The sequence below is a fragment of the Takifugu rubripes genome, unplaced genomic scaffold (assembly GCF_901000725.2).
Source record: "Takifugu rubripes unplaced genomic scaffold, fTakRub1.2, whole genome shotgun sequence".
Taxonomy (NCBI): Eukaryota; Metazoa; Chordata; class Actinopteri; order Tetraodontiformes; family Tetraodontidae; genus Takifugu; species Takifugu rubripes.
Genome location: NW_021821649.1, coordinates 56,421 through 62,123, shown reverse-complemented (window position 1 = coordinate 62,123; position 5,703 = coordinate 56,421). Strand labels below are relative to the sequence as shown.

The 5,703-nt window shown below is 45.4% G+C and overlaps 1 long non-coding RNA gene across 1 annotated transcript; it reads left to right on the top strand.

Moving 5' to 3' along the window:
- The first annotated feature begins 2,071 nt into the window (after positions 1-2,071).
- LOC115248687 (uncharacterized) lies at positions 2,072-3,852 on the top strand. The gene is made up of 3 exons (XR_003887464.1): positions 2,072-2,173; positions 3,526-3,628; positions 3,744-3,852. It is a non-coding gene; the product is annotated as an uncharacterized lncRNA (long non-coding RNA).
- The last annotated feature ends 1,851 nt before the right edge of the window (positions 3,853-5,703 follow it).

Sequence of the window (5,703 nt, the reverse complement as noted above, 5' to 3'; positions counted from 1 at the left end):
TGGGAGTGTTGGCGCAATGTGGGTGAGGTGGGGGTGCTTGGGTACAGGGCTACATGGCCCGTGGGACCCAGGGGTGTCGGGGGCACTTTGATCATTGTTTCGCCCCCTCATGTAATGTGCTGATCTCTGGAGGGCCCACATATCCTGTCCATCCCCAGTTTCTCCCACGGAACCAGCCTGCCCCCCCCCTCTCCCCCATGACTTGAGAAGCTGATCGTTGGGGACAGGTGAACCCGGCCTGCACCAGATTATTTCAGCTGGAACGCATCGTGTAGTTTGCAGCCAAAACAGAAAATATGAACATGGGCACAGATTTGAATGACAGATTTAAACCAAAGATAACCCTGACCCCATTACCCATCATGCACCATGAGACTTAATAATCTATGTCATTTGATCAGGATGTACAATTTCCAAAGGAAAAGTATTGTAAAAGGTGTTAAATAAAGTTGTCCTCGAGTAAATGCTGCTGAAGCACATTAAGCTAGTTCACCATGGCCATTAAACGTTGTTCCTGTGTGAATGTGGTGCAGATTAGCAGCAGCCTTTGCTGCATGTTGTTGGGAGTCCCTGGATGATGGAGCCACATGGAAGTTGATTTTGAGCTAAACTGAAAATCCTTACGTGCACATCTGAACTCCTGGACTCTGTTAACATTTTATACTGTTTGAAAGCCATAAAAAAAAAGAAAAGACAGCGTGTCCGTAAGCACCCTGCAGCCACTGAGCTGCACGTACACATTATATCCATATGTGTTCATGCCTGTACTGTTGGAGCGTGTTTGCTGACTGTTAATCATTGTGTGTAGTCGGTGGTTGGGTTCTGGATGTGGCTCCTTCATTAAAATGTTAACCAGGCCACATGGACAAAGGAGGCAGTGTTCATGCCGCTGTCCTCGTCATGCTGAACTGCTCCCCCCTCTCTCTGCCTTTATCTCTGACTTTAAATGCCAAAATATCAACCAGCCTTGACGGTCAATGAAAACCCAAAACCCACAAACACAGACGGGTTTTTGTTCTGACTTCATTCTCACCTTTTTCTTCTGCCCCTTTTCTCTGCGGAATCTATAAATGCAGCTTCAAAGCACCAAACACTCACTTAAAACTCTGAAGATATCATGCAAAATATTACCATTGATACCACAGATAATAACAAATACATAACAAGTAAAGGACAGCGTATATAGTTATGGTTATGGGGTCTGAGAGCTGCCAGAGGTTATTCATGAGAATCCTTGTGCAGTATTGCTGTAAGACATCACATGAACTTTTCACGAGAATATAAAACGAGGTCCAGACTGGATGAAAATGCATACATAAGCAGAAATAAGCACGCGCAGGACTCATGGAGCATCATGGACCCACTCTCTCTCCAGAGGGGGACAAAAGCCTGAGTCTGGTAGAACAATTATTGTAATTAGAAGTTGTTGCTTTTTGTTTTTTTCAAACCGCATCCTCGTTATTATCAATTGCATCCAATTGCAGATGCATGTGGTGAAAGTCTTTCGTATAAGGGAACGCCGCTTAGCTAACTGTTGCGCGTGCAAGTCATCGAGGAGACCGTTTATGAGACCGAAGCTGAAAATCTAGCATGCATCCTGCGTCCACTGTGACGAATATCCTCGTTTACCGTCCCTCACAGACGCACTTTCCCCCCCAGTGGAAAAAAAAAACGAGCTTCTCGTTCTCACAGACACTCACGGCGCTCCATAATGTCTTTCACAGCTGTCTCTCTGCAGCCGTTGTGTGGGTGATACTGTATGATGAAGAGAGTGCAAGAGAAGAGGGGGAGGGGGAGGGGGGGCAGTGGGAAAAGGTGGGGGGGGTAAATCTTGGGGGCCGCCACCACCACTGGCGTTGGATTCCTTTACACCAGTTGTTGAAAGTCTCCTCTGCACGCATGGGAACATTTGTGCATGCAAACGCACACGAAAGAGGCTTTGCATTGAGTTTCTTCCTGCTCCCTGCAGTGGCCTCTGTTTCAGCATGATTAGAGCTGCAGGCTGGTGAGAGCCTTAACCAGGTGTTTTTGATTACACACACACACACACACACAGACAGAGAGAGAGCCAGAGAGAGAGAGAGCATGTCCTATAGCCCCATAGGTAAAAGGAGCACCAAGATTACCGGAGATTTCTTTATGATCGTTTCCCCAGAAAGGAACGCAGCAGCAGGTGAGCTGGGAAGTGTGTGTGTGTGTGTGTGTGTGTGTGTGTGTGTGTGTGTGTGTGTGTGTGTGTGTGTGTGGGAAGGGGCGGGGGGTTCAAGCGTTCCACTAAAGGCAGTGAGAACAATCACATCCCTGAACTTTAATCACCGGGCGCCTTATTGGTCCCCACCGCTTTCATCCGATCCCTGCTAACGTGGAAGCTTCATTAAGGGGCGTCTGGGCACTTTGAAATCCCAGTTTACTGCTGAACAGGAGAGCCTTGGGTTTCACAACGAGGCAGCGACTGGTGGGCCCGGAGCCTCGTACACCTCCCTAGAAAAAGCTTTTCAGTTCTAGAAACAGCTTTGGAACCAGCGAACATCCTTTAATTGGAGGCTAAAGTGCTTTTGATCGATGAGATGAGGCCTTACTAAGCAGTCATAATAAAGGCACTTACTTTTTTCAGGCTTTTGTTAAAGTCATTTCATTTGTCCAAAGTAAAGATATTTGAATGGGCAGAGAAACTTGAGTTGCTCCTTGTCTAATCTGAAAACTATTCAAGAGATCCAGTTTATAGGAGGTCAGTGGAGTGAAGTTGTATGAGCAGGCCTATTGGTCTTTAATGGCATAATAATAAACATGACTTCCTTTCCATCTGCCTTTATTTTCACCCCTGAACATGTGATCCCGCTACAGTTTTTGTCTGTATGTTCAATGTCAGAGAAATCTGAGTGATCTCAGCAGGAGGGAACCTCCCCAGAGGGCAACTGAAGGCAAAAGGAGCAAAACATACACTTTTTCCTCACCTTGCAGGTCATTTTAAATGATTATTTGTGAATCCACATCCAATATCAATTATCCTGCAATGAGAAATCCTGACCTAAACTGAACCCTGCAGTTCTTTTCAGCTTCTTCCTCTGGCTTCCTGTGTGACCTCTTGACTGTGTAGCTGAAGAGCCCTTGAGGGGATTTTGATGGGCTGGGCCCTCCAAGGAAGGTTTAGATCTTCCTTCTGTGTTCTGTGTGTAGAGCCACATGACAGTTGACAGTTGTGTTGGGTTAATTGTTGTTAGGGACAAACATGGAAACACCCCGTGTACAGTCAACCAGGTAACGGCTAAAATTTACAGTCAGTTGAGATCTGGCCAAAAACCGTCTACTGAGTGACTAAACGTTTCATTAATTATTTGTTATTTATTGTTAAAGCTGCAGAAAAAGATTTGTCAGAGCTCAGTATTTGACATGCATGCAGCATGACTGTGTGCAGACATCCTGACGTTAATGTTTCCATGCAATCTCTCAAACTATGTGTCATCTCCCTCTCTTTCTGTGTGTGTGTGTGTGTGTGTGTCTGTGTCTGTGTGCGTGTGCATACAGAGAGGGAATCACACAGCTTCACTTGTGTTTGCACAACTCCAACTGCAGGGTCGTGCAGTCAGTCAAGCAGCTGACTGGTTAGTGTGAAAGCACAAGCACACAGGTATGCAATTTAGCAAACACACATTCACGAGTTCACACACAAACAGCGCGTAAACACACGCAGCGAGTGAACATCGCTGTAGGTGTCTTGTGTTGTTTTCCAACTCGTATTACAGCTTGCTGAAGCGGCTCCTTCTGCGGTCGCAGCTCCCATTCCTCTGAAGCCACATCAAGGAGCTCTGGCTTCCCTGCTAAACAGACGCTTTAGCAACGCCGCCGCCGGGCCTGACCCAACCATGAGAGCGACAGAGAGAGTGGCTGCACCACAGCCATTCTCTACCTCCAATAGAATCTAATGTAAAAGAAGCTGTGAGATATCTAATATGCTCTTAATGCAACTGTGAAGAGAATAAAGCCCCTTAATGAAAAACAGCTGTGATTCACAGCTTAGGAGTGTAAAGCTTTTAATGTGAAGATGCAATCTTTACAAATATTTGATTATTCTTACGTTTCCTCTGTAAATGGAACGTTTTGAACGTAAAGCAACATGACTACAAGCCGAGTGACTCAGGACTTGTTGTGCTTATGTTTTGTATTAGACTGCCCCCTAGTGGCCTTGTGCGTCCTCCTCTGTCAGGGTGTCTAACAGGTATTGGTTCCTGGGGAATCTCTGCTTGAAATTGACTGTAACCAGCAGATGTGGAGGTGATAATGACTCTCCAAGTCCTCTCGTCCTCGGCTCCAAACTTTTCCCAGACTTTATGTGCTCAGTCAGCTAGAATACTGCAATAACACGTGCTCTGAGAACTGTGTGTGTGTGTGTGTGTGTGTGAGATTCAGTAAAATACGCCTTGAACCACCGGTATGCTGTCACAAAAGGACCTGGAAGAGGTTTAACACCAATATCTGATCCAGTTCCTGTTGCAACAATCTCAAACAATGAGGTTAAGATTAACCTTCAGACAGACGTTGAGCTGTAACATTAAAAAACTGAATGGTAAATAAAGATGTACTGGGATGTGTGGACTGGTTAGAATGGGACATTTCCTGTACCAATGATCACATCTGGAAACAGCCTTAGGATGATCCTGTGTTAAGAGGAGGCTGTCGTGGTGGCAGAAGAATAAAAAGTTATGATGAAATGTGAATGGATAGATATTAATTAAAGCCAGAGATACATTCCAGGCACACCCCCTCCCTCAACATGTGGGGTGGAAATTCACCACGCACGCATTCGATGTTGGTGCTAATTATAGATGCAGAATTACAGAATTACCGGTTAAGTCAGTGCAGAAGTCTCATTTACAGGGTGTGTATGGAGATGACTTAACCTATAGAACACCAGACCACATAGAGTTCATTTTTAAGGCCATAAGCGCCTTCATGCGTGCAATAAACACCAGCTGCCATAACCTGTAGGGTAATGGAACGTATCAAATGCAACAGTCAGACTTTATCAATAGATGGTGACACAGATGGGGATTAGGTAACCCTTAGGAGGATGGAAATGAGAGGAATATGGAGGACATTTGACATGTGGGTTGTGTTTTGGGTCAAGGCCTCCTGACAAGCTGTGGTGTGTGTGTGTGTCTGTGTGTTTGTATACTGGTACATATGCAGTCATTCACCCAATTCAAATGTTGGAATGATGGCCTACGGCCAAACATATGATGTAATTTTCCAAACACACACGTCCGCACATTCACTCCCACACACACGGATAAGAATCTGTACTGGTGACCAGCAGAACCACATTAGTGCAGCCAATCAGAAGCGAAAACATCACTGACAAATGAAAATGCTGCAAAAATAAACACTAAAAACTGATGGAGTGAATAAAGTGGGTGGGAAGAAGGAGGGGGGGTGCTGTACAATGTAAGCAAGCACCATGTTCCAACTTTCAGGCTTTAAAGAGGAAAAACATATCACCGTTTTTCTGACTCTGACTTGAAGTGTATGGAGTTCCTTCCTGTCTGCATCTGTCCTGAAGCTCGGACACACATTCAACACAAACACAAACAACAGCGGCAACACACCAAGAAAACGGTGACACACCGACACCTTAGTGACACAGTAACGCTGATGTGAGAGGAAATGCTGCATATTTCCACCATTCCTCTGTCAACCATTCATCTT